This window comes from Phyllostomus hastatus, unplaced genomic scaffold (genome assembly GCF_019186645.2).
Source record: "Phyllostomus hastatus isolate PE091 unplaced genomic scaffold, TTU_PhHast_1.1 phas_contig_29, whole genome shotgun sequence".
Classification (NCBI taxonomy): Eukaryota; Metazoa; Chordata; class Mammalia; order Chiroptera; family Phyllostomidae; genus Phyllostomus; species Phyllostomus hastatus.
In genome coordinates this window covers 44627457-44645426 of record NW_025333835.1, presented here as the reverse complement: position 1 = coordinate 44645426, position 17970 = coordinate 44627457, and the positions used below count along the sequence as shown (strand labels likewise).

The 17970-nt window shown below is 50.2% G+C and overlaps 1 protein-coding gene across 2 annotated transcripts in view; it reads right to left on the bottom strand.

Moving 5' to 3' along the window:
* Nucleotides 1-17498, bottom strand: part of PDS5B (PDS5 cohesin associated factor B) — a 138209-nt gene extending 120711 nt beyond the window's left edge. For both annotated transcript variants that reach the window (XM_045839039.1, XM_045839040.1), the window contains exon 1: nt 17382-17498. The gene's annotated coding sequence lies outside the window, so the exon portion shown is untranslated. The remainder of the gene's footprint in view (nt 1-17381) is intronic.
* Nucleotides 17499-17970: the final 472 nt, after the last annotated feature.

Genomic DNA, 17970 nt, shown 5'->3' with positions numbered 1-17970 from the left:
CCTCCTCCACGCCGGTAACAGTGGTGGTAACGGTGGTATTCACGGGGCTTCCACATGTGGCGTCAAGGTTGTTACAGGGAAGGGGGCCAGCCTTCAATTAGAGCAGCTCAGCTTTACAAAGGATCTCGCTTAAAGAACGATTTACTTGAAAAGCACAAGTTACAAGCCATAGGCTAAAGCCAGGGCAATCACTTTCAAACTTTTTTTAAGTTGCAATACAACCCAGTACATAAGCACACTTATTAAAGAAAGAAAGAAAGCAAACACCTCTGATTACAGAATATTCTTCTTGTGTGTCATTCATTCTGAGATTTTCTACTCCAACTGAAACCCTGTTTACAAAACTCTGGCCTAAAAACTACCTCAATGACTTCACAACCAAGAAAACGAAAATTAATGTGAGTGGAGACAGAAGAGAGGTAAAAACAAATACAAACAAACAAAAAAACATAAAATTTCCATTTCATCATGCATAAAACCAAAAACCAAACAAAAACAATAAAAAGGGGGGTGCATGCATTAGAGCTAAATATAAAAAATAAAATCATCAAAATCTTATCTGTGGTTAAAAAACTTTTCAAGCTGAAAACAAGAGATAAATCTTAACCTCTTTCTCAATAGAACTTCTGACTTTATGGTAGACAACTGCATTATAACTTCATCTCTCTTCTTCCCCAAACCCATTAAAATGACCAAAGAAATATAACAGTAAGGAGAAAAACGAGAGCAGAGCCAGAAACCAGAAGACCACTTACAATGCGGACAGTCGGGACGCGCAGACTCAGGACTCGCTGGACTCGCTGGGAGGCGGCCGCAGGACTCCAGACAGGAGGCGGCGCGTCCCGGGCCTCAGGCCGCCGCCTAGAACACACACCTGCATCTCCCAACAGCAAGCTCGGCCCCCACAGCCGCCCCTCTCCCAACCCCTGATAACAGTCTCAGCTGAGAGAACAAGGCAGACGAGATTCTGAAAGTCCACCAGACACCAAAACAAAATGAAGATAGGCAGAGATTTTGCTTTCCGGGCTCGGCGCAGACTCCGCAAGATAAAGCACGTTGGGACTTTGTGACCCAGGCGTTCTCTCGGCCATCTGTCCTGTTCAGGGGGACACGCGCTCTGGCAGTACGCTCCCAGCCCGCACAACCCTAAAAATACTCCAACTTTTTAAAAGCTTCTTTCTCTGTCAATTCATTTACCAAAGCAGGGATAACCCACACAAGAGACAAAACTAGACTTACCCATCCCCTTAGGAGAATTCATCTAAAGAAAATAATACTAATTGGTATAAACTGCTAAAGAAGCCCACACCCGCTACCAAAAATGACTCATTTAGAATTCCCTTCATAAATATAACTGCATAGGGATAAATGAAAAAGCACATTAGGAGACAGAGTCTAAAAAAGGTGTACAAAACAGGCCAAATGAAACACAATGGTAACACAGAAAGACACAAAAGAATTTTAAATTTTAATTAGTAAGCTCAGTGAAGTATGGAGATATTTGTATGCGAAGAGTAGCGACCATAAACAAGAGAATTCCGGCCGTGAGCAGGCAGTCCAAGCTGCAAGGGGGCGGGGGGGACGGGCGATGACACGGCGGCGACGTCGGTGGTGGTGGCGGCGACGCCAGGCTGCCTGGCTTTAAATCCCAGCTCGACCGAGCGAACACCCCGCTCGCCAGCGCACACATCAAGGGCCCCCAGACCCCGCAGAAAACAGTCAGCACACCGCCGCGCTCCCGAGTGAGGAGGTCTGCGGGGACGCTTCCACCCCGCCCCCTCGCCCCCACCCTGCCCGCGGGAGGACACTCGTCCCTGTCAGCCCTGTGCCCGCTGTGCGCACAGCCGGACCGCGGTCCCCTCTCAGCAAAGACCCCAGAAAGTCTCCAGTATGTAACGAATCCCGTTCTTAGTGAGTGCTACAGCAAATCCTCTGTGGAGCTTTTAAAAATCTCAATTTAGGCCCCCAAATTTCCCACATATTAAGCACAACAAAATCTGGTCTTACTCAAGGAGCTCCAAACACATGAGAAACAAACTACCACACTCGAGGCTCACAGTCCAAAGCGTGCAACGTGTGTCAATACGTCTGATTCTCCCCCGGGCCCCGCAGGCCAGCGACCCCTTCTCCAGGAGCGCAGCACACACAGGCTGTGCAGTTTGCCCACGGCTGCCGAGCTCGCAGGGGTGGGGCAGGGACTCGGGCAGCTCCAGAGCCCACATGTTTAGCCACCATGCTGTTCTCAAAGGTAAGTACTAGATTTTCAAAAGCAAAAAACAAAAAACAAAACCTTGGTTCAAATGTCAGATCTACCACCAACCTTTGGCATCTTGGTAACTGAAGATGGTCGGAAGGCAGCAGCGACAGTGTCAGGGGACTACCGAGTGTGTGGTCAGGACCACAGCACATCTGCGTGGGTGCCGCACTCACAATCGTTTCCTTCTCCTGGGCACACGCTGGCACGCACCAGGACCCCACCTACCCCAAGCACTTCACACAGGGTAATTTCACCTGACCCTCTAAACTGTCTCGGAAAGTATCATTGCTGAAAGTATCATTTGTGCAGGCTAGAAAACAGATTCAGAGAGATGAAGAAACTTGACCAAGATCGGAATGATATAAATCGACCCCAACTCTCCACCCCCCCAACCCGGTACCCACACTCCTGCAAGTTCACTCCCAGCAAGAGGCAGAGTTCGAGTCCCCACACCCTGCACCCTGCTGGCCTCACCACCTGCCTTGGTCAAGGGAACAAGGCAGAGGGGACACTGTGTCGGTTCCAAGTGTAGACTTCAAAAGACTGCACGCCCCCACTACCTCTCGTAGAACACAGCCGCCGCCACCGCACGAACCGGCACGGGCCTGCCTGACGCGTGGTGAGAGACACGCCTCAGTCGCCCTGCACCGCCGGGAGGACAGGCGGCCAACACCAGAACCAGGAAGCCGCCCTGCACCAGCAGGCCCCCACCCGCCTGCCGAGTGACCACGGAGGAGGAGTGATCCTGGATGAAAGCACCCCGCTTGAAGGGGGCCCATGTACCCCAGACGACAGAAACACCCATGTGACCCACCGGTTAATGAGTGACAACACTCACTAGTTGTAAGCCACTGAAGTGGGGCTGCGGCAACAGAACGAGAGCCACACGCAGCTCACAGGGAGGCAGCAGAGCTGGGACTGAAGCCCGGCAGCCCGACCCCAAGACCCCCCTGAACCACGGTATTACGTAACTTCCAGTTTCAGAGCAGACCCCCCATGCAGTGCTACTGAGTACTTTCCCTAGGGAAAAAGGAAGAAAGTATTTGTACTATTTTATGACTTTAAAATCATGTATATAAAAGTTCAAAATAGTAAATATAATTCGTTTCCTTCTTTAAGTACACCAAAAAATCCAAAAAACACAGCAGACCTAGAATTAGAACTCAATTATGAACAACCATTGGCCCATTACTTTATTAAGTACTGCATAAAACACTCCATACACTTCCCTGGATACAGTTACAACACTTTCAATGTAAATAAATACCTGTGTCTAGAGTATCCTGATAAACTCCCCAAGTACTGTGAAATGTATCTATTAATTTGCACTAACTCATTCTCGCTCTTAATCAATGTGCTTGGCTTCCCAGTTCACCAGCGTAGGGCCCAGCCCATCCTCTCCCCATCGGTGTGCTTCTGCGCTGACACAGTTCCCTGGCGGGGGAGTGGGGGGGGGGGTCTTTGTTTCCCCCAGGGGAGGCCAGGTCACCGCCACACAGATGAGGAGTAGCACGTCTGAAAAGCAGGAGCTCCTCGGGGACGCCATTTAGAGCTCCCTGCGCGGCACTGCGGTTCAGGTCGGTGGCAGCAAGGTGGGCAGGATGCTGTGGGTCCAGGCCCTTTGGGATGCGATGAGGCCCCCCCCCCGGCCCATGCCCATGAGCAGCTGCCAGAACAGGGGGCATGTGGAATGAGAGCAGGAGAAGGGGCTTACAGGCAGCAACTACGGCCACACGGTTGGCTGAAGACATGGAGATCCTAACGAGTGTATCTTCCCTGTTTTGATATAAAAATTTTACATGTATCTTAACCAACGTACTTTTATCTCCCTTTCTGCAATCATCTAATAATAGTTCATCTCGTATCACACCTCGAAGTATTTAAGTTATAAAATATTAAGATGAACTCAACTATGGATAAAGTAATTTTGTATCCTCTGTTAAGGAAAAGGTTTGCATGTTTAAACAAAGGACACTACTGTTCATCAAAAGTGTAAGTTCGTGCCCTGGCCGGGTAGCTCAGTTGGCGGGAGCATCACCCACGCACCAAAGGGTGCGGGTTGACCCCCGCCGTCAGGGCACACACCTCGGCTGCAGGTTTGTGCCCCAGTCGCATGTGGGAAGCGACCAATCGATGTGTCTCTCTCACATGGATGCTTCTCTCCCTCTCTAAAACCAACAACGTATCTCCCAGTGAGAATTTTTTTAAAAACAGTTAATTTTGTGGCCTTGGGCACATAGCTAAGTCGGTGGCAGTGACGCCCGACACACCCAGGCTGCAGGTCTGATCCCCAGCCGGGGCACACACACGAAAATCACCCACTGAGTGTGTCAGCACCCGCAACACCAATTCCACGTTTCTCTTTGTTTCTGTCTCTCAAATAAAAACATATAAAATAATTAAAAAAGGAGGATTATTTTTAAAAGTATGATTTCACGTCTTTATAAGTTAGATATGATTAAAAGTAGTGTGTGCAGGTGCCATGGTGACACGGGATGAACTGCAATGGCTTTTTATTGCCATCTCATCAAAGTTACAAGTACATTTCTCCAAATTCTGCTGCCTGCATGGTTGTGGGTCAGCGCTGGCCTACAAAGAAATTCCCCTGAGGTTTAGAAAACAAAAGGGAAGCAGCAGAAATGTCCAAGACGCCAAAAGAAGGTCAGGCACGCTGCAGTTCTCACACACCCTCCAGGACTTCTGGGCTCACCGTTGCTGGCACGGGGCAGCAGCCCGGCCCACAGCCCCTCCACCTGCGGTCAGATGCCCTCCTCTGCCCGTGCGACCGCACCGGGGCAGGCCTCTGCGCAGCAGCAGCCCCGGATGAGGCGTGCCACGGCGACTGCCGGCAACCCGTACCCCCCTGCAGCCTGGGAAGCAGCGAGGGAGTGACACGGGTCCGGCTTCTGTCCTCGAGCGCCACCCTCGCGGGCTCCGGTCCAACCTCACCCCCCACCTCCCGTCTGCCGGCCGCTGACTCCAAGCACAGACTCCGAAGTGTATAACCAGTCTCACAGCTGGTGAAACCAACCTCTGCAATAATCTCACTTGTCTTCAAACCCTGACTGACAGAGATGGAAATGTTATTTAGGGTCAGACTGCAGTAGAAAGGGCGGACTGAGTCCACCCATCTCTTAACTAAAGAGAAAAAAAGTCAAATATCATCACCAGGGTTACCATGGACCTCACCTTCCTCCCACCGGCAGGTACTTCGGGATTTGCATGAAGAACATTAAGTTGTCAAAGCATCTATACTTACTTCTGAAATAGCAAGTTCAAGCTTTAGAACCCACCTTCTCACAAAGTTTTACAACAAAATGGGCACTGCCCAAATTCAAGAAGAAAGTCAGAGTCAGCGCACCTTCACAATGTGCTTAGACCGCCGTGGTGTGGGCCTCAGACCTGCGGGACAGGCAATGACCTTGAAGATGCGCGTGCCACCTCCACCACCACTCGCCCGTTTCCTCAGGGACGCACTTAAAGGAAAAATTTCGCCCAGCTCAAGTCACAGCCATAAACTCAGATTTTTGTAGGATGATCCTAACGGGCCCTCTGGACCTGACCTAGTCCAGCTACCATTTAAAGTTACATAAATATCTAACAGCCCCATCACGAACATGGATTCGGAGACAGGAGCAGTTGAGGCAAACATTCACATTTTAGTACTTTTCCTCAGAGTAGAAATACCAAAGGAAGTACAGGTCAAAGACGGCTGGCCCTGGCATCTTCCCATGCGATCCGGGACCAGGTGTCCCGCTGCTGCCCGGGGAGAGGAAAGCAGCGGCGGTGGACACGTGCTCACCGCTCACACCAGGCTTCTCACACCAGAACTGAAGCTTCTGACCATGTGCACCAGGTGTAAGTGACCAAAGCTACAGTGAATGTGTATCTCACTCTAAAAACGTGCAGCCCGAAAACAAGGCGTGTAAGCCAGCGACCGTGCCTACAGGCCCCGGGCGCCAAGAATGAAAATGAGTCTGCACACGGCTCTAACGGTGGAGGAGCACCGCCCCCCCGCCCCCCCCACCTCTTGAAGCCGGCCTCCCGCAGGTAACAGCGATGAACTCCCAGCAGAACACTTAAAAAACGACCTGAAGACGAAACAGCAGGCAATCACGCAGGAGCAGGCCGACGCCGGAGGTCGGACTGCGGAAGAAGGCGGACACCAGGCGGACGCAGGAGGAAGATCGCAGACGCCCAGATCGCAGACGCCCCCAGCACGCTGCAGGCCCTACACAGCTGCGGCGGAGAACCCAAGCCAGGAGCCGCCGTTTTAGGAAGGTCCGGCCACGGAGGGCCCGAGAGCCAGAGGGGAAAGTCAGGAGGGGAGCAGGCCACATGAGGGGAGGGCTCCAAAGCTTACACAACAGCCCGGGACGCTGCACCGGCCCCTGAGTTGCACGCGCTCAGGGAAGATTCCAGGCTGCCCTGCAGAAAACCACCGGGAGACTGAAGTAACTCAGCCGCAATTTCGGCTGCTGCCCACTGCACAGCGGCCATGAGCCTGGAGTCCGAGTCTGACCAACTTGCAACGACTCAGAAAACAGCCCAAGCTTTCTGCAGACCCATCTAGACGTGTAAGACTGAGCCTTCCCAAGTTCAAGGGAACCAGCCAATGACTTAACTATACTCATATGACAAGAATAAAGAAAATTTGAAGGTGATATATCATCCACAATCTCCACTCTACAATAAGGACTTTCTAGACATGAAAAGCAGAAAACTGACCTATGGTCAAGGGTAAAAAAAGCAGTCAACAGAAACAGATCATGAAGTAATTCATATGAGGGAATTAACAGGGACTTTAAAGCAAATACTATAAATCTGGTCACAGACCTTATGAAAACATGGTCACAATGGGGAATCTCAACAAACAAATGGAATCAGTTTTTTGAGCCCTGCGGGGGTGGCCCCCCTGACGGGAGCATGGTCCTGCAAATGGAAAAGCTGCGGGTTCTACTCCCAGTCAGGGCACATGTCTAGGTTACAAGTTCCATCCTGTTTGGGACGACTGAGGTTTCTCTCTCACATCAATGTTTCTCTCCCTCCTTTCCCATCTCTCTAAAATCAGTATAAGCACGTCCTCAGGTGAGGATAAAAAAAAGGTTTTTAAAAAACAGCTAAATAAAATGCTGGAACGGAAGGGCACAGAACTTGAAAACGGGACTCACTCCATCTGCACCCCACGTTCACTGCAGCGTCCGTCGTGAGAACCAGGACCGGAGACACCCGGGAGGCCCACTGGCTGATGAATGGGCAGGGGACATGGGACGCCCACCTACAATGAAATGTCACTCAGCCATCGGCGACAACACGAGTAACCTTGGGGGCATGATGCCCAGTGTCACGGCATGAAAGACGAACACTGTGTGATCTCACACTGTGGACCCTAAAAAACTCAAACCCCCACAAACACCGAGTAAGGGAGTCGTTGCCAGGGCAGTGTGGGGTAAGAGAAATGGGGAGATTCTGTTGTCAAAGAGTGCAACCTCCAAGTACATGAACAGCGCTGGGCCCCTCGTGCACAGCATGGCGACCGCAGCCAACAGTCCTGTACTGCCCGCCTGGAGGTTGCTGAGAGCAATCTTCCAAGTCTCCGCGCGCCCCCACACAGGTGAGAACTGTGGGAGGCGACAAACGTGTTGACCACCTTACTGCGGCACCTGTCTCACAACAGAAGCGCACTTGGTGTATGCAGACGCACGCATCTGTCACCTACTATGCGCCCAGCACTACGCTGGGGTTCTAAGACAACTAAAAGCTTGTGCCCTCACAAAGCTAACCAGGAAACACACTCCTCGTGAAAGAAACGACACCCCACGAGGGGAGGGTCTCCCTCACAGAGACGGCGCAGGTCCCACGAGGAACAGAGAGCACCCCGGCACCTGACGGAAGAGTCGGGTTTCGGGACAGCCCCCAGTGAGGTGCGGGATGAAGAGCTGGACTCCAGACACGCGGACCATTACAGAAGAGGGGTGACACGTGCAAAGACACGGAGACGAAGGGTCTCACCCAACAGGGAGCTAGGAGCCGGCGCGTGTTTTCCAAGTGCAGAGACCCTACGAGGAAGGACAAGGCAGGTAGGGCAGGCACCACGCCGAGGCCAAGGTGTCCGGATCACAAGCAGGGAAGCGCCACTGAACAGCTGTGTGAGCCGGGAAAGGCACATTAAAAGGAGCCCTTGGAGCCGCCGCTCCGTGAGCGGCGGGGGCGGGCCCGCAGGCAGTGCGGCTGGAGGCAGAGACCCGTCGGAAGGCAGCTGCAGAGCCAGCGAGTCACGCCCACTCTTAGCACAACACCCAATGGCACACAGACTGGGCAGGGATTAAAGAATCCCCAGACGGATAGGAAAATGCATAAAGATTAAGATCAGGCAGTTCACAGAAATAAATAGGTAGATAGAAATAGCTCTTAAACAGTCAAAAACGATACTCAGTTTCACTCACAATAGAAATGTAAATTAAAGCTACACCATGAGACCATTCTGTACCTATTGTGTTGGCAAAAATCCAGAAAGCGGGATTATACATTGTGCTGGAAAGGTATGGGAGAACAAATATTCTCACACATACATTACTTTTACAACCTCTGTGAAGGACAATTTGACAGTATGTATCAACGGTGTATCTGCTAAATTCTGTAACCCACCAATTCCACTTTCAGGAATTTGTCCTGCAGACATACCTGCATGTGCATAAGTGACAATATCTGACAATAAATGATACATGTACAAGGTGCCGATGGGGCATTTGTGTGAAACTAAAAACTAGAAACAATCTCACTTTCCTCCAATGGGCTCGTTAAATCGGAGTATGTAAGTAGAGATGAACACTGTGGCTGTTGACAGCCCAAGCACACACCGGCACTTTACATAATGGCATGGAAAGAATCTCAAAGGAATGTTGTTACATGAAAAAAGTAAAGGACAGAACAGTTCAAGTTTCCAGAATTAGTGTAAAATGGGGGTGGAGGGAGAAGCGAAGTAGACTAAACACATTCTATCTGGCTGCACTTTTTTAAATCCCAGTAGAATAGACGAGAAATCAATAATGTTAGTAAACCACTGCAGGAATCTGGGAACTAGGCAGATGGACAGACTTTTCATTGCATTTTGTTTCTCTTTTTGGTTTTTTACTTTTGGAGTACTGTGTATAGTGTAAAAATAAACTGAAAATGCTGTAACATCCAACAGATTTTGGCAGCTCGTGTGATGTGCGAAGTAAAGGAGACGAGCAGTCAGGCCGACCCCCAGGTTCCTGACCGGTAACAGACCCGGCCGACCCGGCCGACCGTTAGAGCCTAGAAAGGTGCGCGTCAGTAACCACAGCTGACGGTAAGCGGCGCAGGAAGGCAGCGCAGTCTCTGGGCCCACGGTGCTGGAGGTGCTGTGTCCAACAGCACACCGATAAGAGAAGGCAGGAAACTTGGGCAGGAGTGGGGGATACAGGTGTGAGCACAAGCCTTGGAGAGGAAAATGTTTACATGAGCCTGATTTATCTAGAGACTGTTTATCCTAGAAACCCAATTACCCCAGAGAACAAACTGAAAAGGCAACTCAAAGTTGCCAAGAGCGCAAGGCCACCTACCCATATCCTTTTCTCACCGACATCAGGCTCCCACCAAGAGCTTAGTTAGTAAGAGCTAAATTCCCACCAAGAACTTAGATAATTTTCCAAGTTTACAACAGATTAGCAATATTAAAGAAGGGTGTGGGAATAAGCCAATCATTTGACAGCAGCAAAATGCAGCAAAAAGATACTACACCATGAAACTACTGCCACTACCTGAAAAAGCACAATGGGAGCTCAAGTCCCATATTTATCATCTAATACTTGGCCAGAATGGTCCCTCCTTCTAGAAGTTTTTTGTGGTTCTCGCACTCTTGGCCTAACATAATCAATCTCTTTTGATCAAACTTTCAATTTCAAGTATCTAGAAAACAGTGAATTACACACTTTCAATGAGTTAATTACACTATGAGAATTATATCAATAAATCTGTCTTTCAAAATGGGTATCTGTTACTATCCCCACTTTAAAAATTAAGAAACAGAGGCTTGGCAAGATTAAGTCATTTGCTCACGGTGACTCAGCTAGCTCACGGCGGAGATATCCTGTCCCACACAGTCTCGACTCTTCAGTAGTCCTTAAGCTTAACCGCCACGTTCTTCTGCCTTCCCTGCAAAGGGCCTTGGCGCATCACGCATCATATGAAATTCCACAATATTCGAGTGCTCCCACTAGGGTTCACATCTTAAATGCCAGTGGCCTTCTAAACTCCAAGTAGAACTGCAAAGCCTTAACCCAATGATGTCACACCACACAAGGAGGGAAGAAGTCAAGACCTGAAAAGGAAGGTACCGAAGAGAAAAAGAAAATATTCAACGGCTACATTTCAACGCTTACCATCCTGAGAATGAGGCCACAGCCATTTTCAGCACGAGATCACACAAAAGGTCGCTGTTCTCGACGCCTGCTTCACAACTGCTGCTTTTTAAGTTGGTGAGTGAGCCTAACGTGGCCGCGCGGGACCAACTGCGCCTGCGCGGGATCTAACCGAGCCTACGGGGCCCACTGCGGCTGCGCGGAGCCTTGGCCGGCCAACTGAGCCGAGGCTAACTGCGGCTGCGCAGGGACATACCTAGCGAGGCTGAGCCGGGCCTAATTGCAGCGGGCTTCCTGGACTGGTTCTGCTGGGACTAGGCTTTCTCAGTCCCTGCACTGTTGACATTCTGGGCCAGGTAATTTCTCATTGTGGAGGGCTTTCCAAAACATGAAGGATGTTTATTAGCAACATCCCTCGCCGCTTACCCACGAGATGCCAGCAGCACCAGTCTCCCCACCCCACCCCGCCCCAACAACCAGAGTGTCTCCAGACATTGCCAAATGGAGACACGCAAGAACCGCTTTTCTTTTAACACAGCCGAGTAGCCAAGTTTGATAAGCATTAGCCCTATATACCAAAGTTGTGCGTTCAATCCCTGTCTGTCAGGGCACATACAAGAATCAACCAATGAAAATACAAGTAAGTGGAACAACAAACCGATGTGTTCTCTCTCTCTCTCAAATCAATAATTAAAAAAAAACAACTGCTCCTTTTGACGAAAAGTCAACTTCCCTGATGAGAAAGACGAAGCCTTTGTCCACGGCCTACCCCAGTAGCCTCTCCATTCAGAGCGCTGCTCCAGGGGCCATGGACTCCAAAACCTTATTCCCTTCTAAAAGTCCCACCTCCCTATGGGACACACGGAAAGTAAGCGACTCAATCTGGAGTACTGGGTTGGCCAAAAAGTCCGTTACATTTCTCCATAAGATGGCTTCAGTAGCGCTTAGTTGTGTTTAACATCATTCAAAACTACTTTGTTAGACTGTATTGTAACAGCTGTCATATCACCGTGCATTTAAAAACCACCTAAATTGGTGAACTTTTGTGCAGCCATTTTAATATAGAAGATGGAAGAAGTACATTTTTGGCATATAATGCTTTATTTCAAGAACGATAAAAACACAACTGAAATGCAAAAAGAAGGATTTGTGCACTGTATGGAGAAGGCGCTGTGAATGATCACATGTAGCATAAGTGGTTACTGACGTTTCTAGGTACTGTTGACACTTTGGCCAAATAATGCTTTGCTGTGGGGCTGTCTCATGCATCGGAAGATGTTTAGCAGCAGCCCTGGCCTCTACCTACTAGAAGTCAATAACAGGAGATAGCCGACATACTCAAAATAGCCACATCAATAAAGTTCTTGGTGAAAATGTCTTTTATTTTATGGAAAAATCATAAAGAACTTTTTGGTCAACCCTGTATGTGCTGCAAGGTTCTGCTGCCCCATAAGCATATTTAAAAAATGTTTAACCTCACTTATAATCAAAGAAATGCAAACCCAAAACAAGATATAAATGTCACATATTAAATTGGCAAAAAGCATAAAGTTTAATGAAGTCCAATACCAGCATGCTTTAATAAGTGTACTCATACACTACTGGTGGCCACTGTAAATTGTTCAACCTAAATTATCACTCACAAGGGGTGACAACAGTTACTGTACTTCCATATAATAAATTATTCTAGTAATATTTAAATTATGTTGATCTATATATGCCAATATAAAAAGACCTATGACATTAACTATTGAAAACCAGTAAACTGCAGTTAAAAAAAGTAAATAGTACGATATAGTACAATTTGTATAAAGTTTTTTGAAAAAGTAAACTTTCTGGAAACAGTTAATAGCGAGTTAACTTTTTTTTAAAAAAGATTTTATTCATCCATTTTTAGGGAGGGAAAGGAGGGGGGGAGAGAGAGAGAGAGAGAGGGAGAGAGAGGGGGAGAGAGAGAGAGACAGACAGACAGACAGACACATCAATGTGAGGTTGCTGGGGGTTATGGCCTGCAACCCAGGAATGTACCCTGGCTGGGAATCGAACCTGGGACACTTTAGTTCCCAGCCCGCGCTCAATCCAGTGAGTTACCTTTTAAAGGAAGAAAGGTAGCTTTTGTTTTTACTTTTCTGGAGCATTAGAATTTTTTTTTCATATTATAACTTAAAATACACAATTCTTCAATGCACTCGATTCCCCCGAACCTTCACCGCCAATTATCCAACCCCCATGCCTACCCGGTATCGAAGGTGAACTGAAAGGCCGTGACAGAATTTCAGGGGTATATTTTTGGATATATATCTCGGGCTTTCTTGAAAATCTCGCCACTTCTCTAAATCCCCCCCCCCCCCCCACACACACGAAAGAAGAGGAAAAGAATCCCTGCACTGCCAGGGAGCCATGACCGGGTCCTTCCAGGCCCTAACCGCTCCCTCCAGGAGAGAATGGTTGTGGTCATGATATCCCCCTCCCCCCCCTTCCCCCCATCAGTGTTGTATCTAGTCCCGGCCAACCTCCCTCTCCCACACTAAGGAAACAACGCAGCCCCCACACCATCCCTCACAGCAGGGACCCTACTCTGGTTTCCCTCGGCTCTCACCCCCTTGGTGCTCTCACCCCCTTGGTGCGGGCGTCAGCCGCGCTCCTCACTTCTCTAGGCAGCCTCTCAGCCTGGGTGCTGTGTGTGTGTGGAAGCCTAACACATGTTCATTGTAACTGAATCTGTCCAGAACATTCTCTGTCCCAGGGAGAGGGAGGTTAGTGGAGTACTTCTAGGTCACAGGCCTCTCAAAGATGCCTCAAAATATCTTCCTGCTTCAGTCTTTCCTCCACTGCCCTTGGATGAATCAAGTATATCTAAGTATCACTTACTATTAATGGTTAATCATTAGAGCACAGCATCTACTCTAGATATTTTTAAATATCTCAATTAATAGCTTTAAGATTTATTTTATGTTTTTAAAAGATTTTATTTATTTTTAGACAGAGGGGAAGGGAGGGAGAAAGAGAGGGAGACAAACATCTATGTGTGGTTGCCTCTCATGCACCCCAAACTGGGGACCTGGCCTGCAACCCAGGCATGTGCCCCGCCAGGGAATCGAACCAGCGATCCTTTGGTTCTCAGGCTGGTACTCAATCCACTGAGCCACCCGAGCCAGAGCAAGATTGATTTTAAACAACTAAGTTTTATTCATCTGAGTTTAACCTGTGATATTCTCACTGTACATGATCACCCCTGCCAATTAAAAGAACTACAGTCTTAAAAAAGCAAACTTACCCTTAATTCTGAGCTAATTATTGAGAAAGGGTTTTAAAACCCTTTCCCCATATGGGGGGAAATGGTTATGACCAGATGCTTGGTAACAGTGCAGCACAAGGAAAGAGCTGACCTCTAAGACCCAAGGGGTCAGAAGTGCAAACCGCTGACCGTTTCTTCAGTAGGCTTACAAATTCTCACAGAAATTACTGAGTTTATCTTTAAACTACTTTTCTAATTTTTAGCATTCCCAAACAGGAATATTTAAATCAATTACCTACTGATATTATAAGTGACAAATGAGTTGTGTAGAAACTTGTGTTTAAAAAAAAAAAATCATATACCATATACATCTTATAACAAAGTAAAATTCCATACTAGCTTTCCCAAACCTTCTGGCTTATAACTTTTACACAGAACAAATAAATGCCATGTTGAATAATGTTACACAAGGAAGAGCCAGCAGCTGCAGGAGACAGAGACAAGCGAGAGATTATCTCTGAAACAACTTAATGGACTGAGTCCCGGGCAGAAATTAGAACCAGACTCTGAAACAGATGGTCAACCGTGGAACCTTGGAACTTTATTTCTTGGCTGAATGAATGAAAAGGGGAGAAGGAGACGCACAATAACGGCAACCTGGCAATAATTTTAAATATCACTTAAGTCCTAAATAGAACAACGCAGACCATGGGGACGCCTCTGTGCTCCCAGGAGACCTAAGGGCTGCCCCAATGCCACCCCATGACTATGACTATGGCTTTGAATAAATCAAGTTACAAACTGAACCTAATTCCTCATGTATATGATGAGTGGGTTGGAGATCATGTTTAATTTTCCTTGTAGCTATCTAACTCGAACAAAGTAAACACAAATTTACTCTCTTCTAATGTAAACTAAATACAGTACCTGTCATCCAAGCCAAATCACAGTGAGCATTCCCATCAGTTCCAGGAACACACGATCAGAAAGTCGTACCCAGGAAGCCAAAGACCGCCCTAATACTGCAAGCCACAGAAAGAACACGACCTCCTAAAACACTCCCCTTGGGGTACAAAGGAGTACAAAGCTTTGGGTACATTCTACCATTGCACTCTAGTTTAGCAGGCACCGCCTGTCTAATACACATTTCACTTGGTTTTAGGCTTAACAAGTTTTTGGTAAACCTAGCCCTCAAAAATATTACTCTGTCACTGTTAATGCTACAGAGCAATTTTCAATAAGATTAAAAAATTACAAGAACTTTATCCAACAGCCAACTCAGTAGAACTACATGTCAAACAAGCCCAGTGCAAACTGTCTCGTGACCACGACAATCAGCATCCTCCACGCGTGCTATCTCCTCCAACTCTCGGGCAAGGGAGGGAAAAGGAGGAGGGAACCAGACAGGAATAAAACCTGCCAAAATGAACAAAGGCTGCTATGGAAACAAAGTTAATGCAAAAAGAATCAACCTCAACAAAAAGGGAGAAAATAAAGAGGGGGGACACAAAAGTGCTTCTTTAAAAAAGGCCAACACAAACACCACACTGTCATTTAACGTACACCTTCAAGTAAAACCCAGCTGAGAAGAGGGTAATTATTGAACCATAAAAAAGGCAAAAAAGAAAAAAAAACCTACTACTACTTCAGCTACGTAAGTGATCAAAGAGAATCTGAAGTTTGCCTTTTCAACATGCAGGGTATACCTGTAGGTTTATTTTGAAGGCATAATGCTCTGACTTAAGATACCATGTTTTTGAGAATAAGTCTATCTTTAACATAAGTCCGCAACTGAAACCTTCACCTGCCCAGCACCGCACACAGGTGAGACACAAGGTTAACCGCCCCACACCCTGACCTGCGCACCCCACCTGCGCTCTCCTTTACTGTCTGGAAAAACGCTCACACCCCTGACACAAGGAGCACTGCATAGCTAAGAGCACCCTCTCCAGCCCTATTTTGCTTAATACTACTTTTCCATTTTTAATTATTTTATTTGACTACTGCATGAGTTAATACAGAAAATGTTCTATCTTGGAACATGTACGAATTGAGAGCAATGATTACGTTACCCTTCAAGTTTTAAAAAGTCTCGGTTTATCTGCAGTTCGTCTCATTTATGAACACACTTGAGCACGTAGCGGTTATTCGGCGGGAGAAGGCTCCCCACTCACTCCAGGCAGCAGACCCCGCCTGGAATTAGGGGCTCCGTCCCAAGTTTCCGAAACTGCTAACGAGCAGGGCAGGGCCGTTCAGGACAGCAGTGACCATCCATCATTTTACCACAGTGTGAGCAGAACGCTTGCAGTACGTTCTTCCAAGTTAAAAAAAAAAGAAAAAAAAAACCGGGGGGGACCCCGCTCCTGGGGGCTGGAGACGCCAAAAGCGTCCGCGGAGCGGCCGAGAGCCGAGCCGCCCGCCCGGCGCGGAGGGGCGCAGGCGCACGCACCGCTGACAACGACGAGCCGCGGCGCTCGGGGGCTCCAATTCACGCCCCGGAGTAACTGTCCCGCTCCCGAGCGTGGCTCTAGCGCCAAAAGTCAGCAGCAGCCGCAACGGCGACAAGGTTTTCCTCCCGACCACAAACTTTTCGAGTGTCACGGAGCTCCGAGAGTGCAAAACCGTTCACTGCAATGGCACACACACAGTGTTCCCAGCCGCCCCGACTCCGAGGTTTCCCAGAGGAGAGCGCGCACCCAGTCGCCGCCCGGGACACCTCCCCAGTGCGGGGCTCGGGCCCCACTCGGTCGGTCCTCTGGCTCCTTTAACACCCGCGCCGAGAGGCGCGGCGAGCGCGCTTTATCCGCCCTCTGGCAGGGGACCGCGTGAAAATGTCACCGCACGGCGCGTTTTCTTCGCCCCGAGCACAGGCTGGGCGGCGCAGGCGAGGCGCGCGGGGGCCCGGCGGAGGGCGCGAGGCAGCCGCAGGCCCGCACGCCGCCCGGGCAGGGCTCCGCCGGGCCCGGCGCCCCGCGCTCCCCGCCCCTCGCCCGGAAGGGGGGAAACCCGCCAGCGCGAGGATTCAACAGGAGCGCCGCGCCGCCCGCCCGCCCGCCCGCCCGCCGCCGGGGAAACAGCCGAGGGCCGCGGGGCCGGGGCGCGGGGGGAGGGGCGGCCCGGCCGCCCGGCGCGGACCCCGGCCCGCGCGCAAGGTCACCGCCCGCCGCCCCCGCCGCCGCGGCCGGGGCCGAGGGCGGCAAGTTCAATTTGCCGAGGCTGCGGCGGAGCCCGCGGCGTGGAGGGCGCGCGCCGGCCGCGGGGCCTCCCCACCCCCACCGCTCAGCCCGGCCCACGCCCCCGGCCCGCGCCCCGCCGCCCTGGGCCCCGGCTGCCGCTAGGTAGCGGGCGGCGGCAGTCTCCCAAGCCGGGAGGCTCAGCTCGGCTGGGAGACGGGCGGCGCGGAGCTCGGCCAGACACCGCCGCGGTGGCGGGCGCTGGAAAATGGAACGCGGCGACCAGAAAAGAGAGACTTTTCCTTTCCGTTAACTGAATTGTTTCCTACCTCCGGGGGCCCGACTCCCTACTCCTCTCACTCCGCTGGTCTCCGGGATCCGCCGCCGCCGCCGCATCCAATCGCCTCCTCCCCCCCCTCCCCTTCCGCAGCCAGCCCGGCCGTTCCTCCTCCTCTTCGCTTCAAAATGGCGCCAAGCGCTCTTCGGCGGCTGCTCCAATCGAACCGCCGCGGACGGCACCCGGGGGCAGGCAGAGCGCGGCGTGGGGGCGCAGCGCCCCCTGCCGACCCGACAGCCCCAGCGCGCGCCGCTCTCCGCGCCGCCTCGCCCGTGCGCGCGCACGTGCGCGCGACTCCGCTCCGCTCCGCCCCGTCGCGCGCGCACGCAGCCACACGGCCAAGGCGCCGCCGCTGCGGCCCGGATCGCGGAGAGACCGGCCTCTGCAAATGCGTTCTGTACCTCTGCAGCTCGTCTGTTGAGAGCCACGTAAATTGTCATCCATCTCTCTAACTCTTTGGATAAAAGTTGGGCATGAAAAAAAGCCAAAACACGGAAATGGAGTACTGATGTTGTCCTAAGTAAATAAGATTGGTATTAACTACTTTGCTCCTAACTCCGACCTAATCATCTCTAAGGGCC